This window comes from Galeopterus variegatus, unplaced genomic scaffold (assembly GCF_000696425.1).
Source record: "Galeopterus variegatus unplaced genomic scaffold, G_variegatus-3.0.2 Scaffold16842, whole genome shotgun sequence".
NCBI lineage: Eukaryota > Metazoa > Chordata > Mammalia > Dermoptera > Cynocephalidae > Galeopterus > Galeopterus variegatus.
Window position 1 is genome coordinate 2,437 of NW_007742953.1, and position 326 is coordinate 2,762.

Sequence of the window (326 nt, forward strand, 5' to 3'; positions counted from 1 at the left end):
AGCTTGAACAGCAAGGTGTCCCCTCTCACCGTTCTGGGGCACAAGCCCGAGATCGAGTGTCCGCAGGACTGGCTCCTTCTGAGGCTGTGGGGAAGAACCTGCCCCACGCTTCTCTCCCAGCTTCCAGCGGCCGCAGCGGCCGCAGCGGCCTTGGCTTGTAGACGGCCGGCTTCCCCCGTGCATGTCTTTCCTGTACCCAGATTTCCTCTTTCCATAAAGACACCAGTTGTGTTGGATTATAACCCATGATAATGACATCATCTTGCCCTGATCATCTGTAAAGACCTTATCTCCAAACAAGGTCATATTCACAGGTACTGGGGATT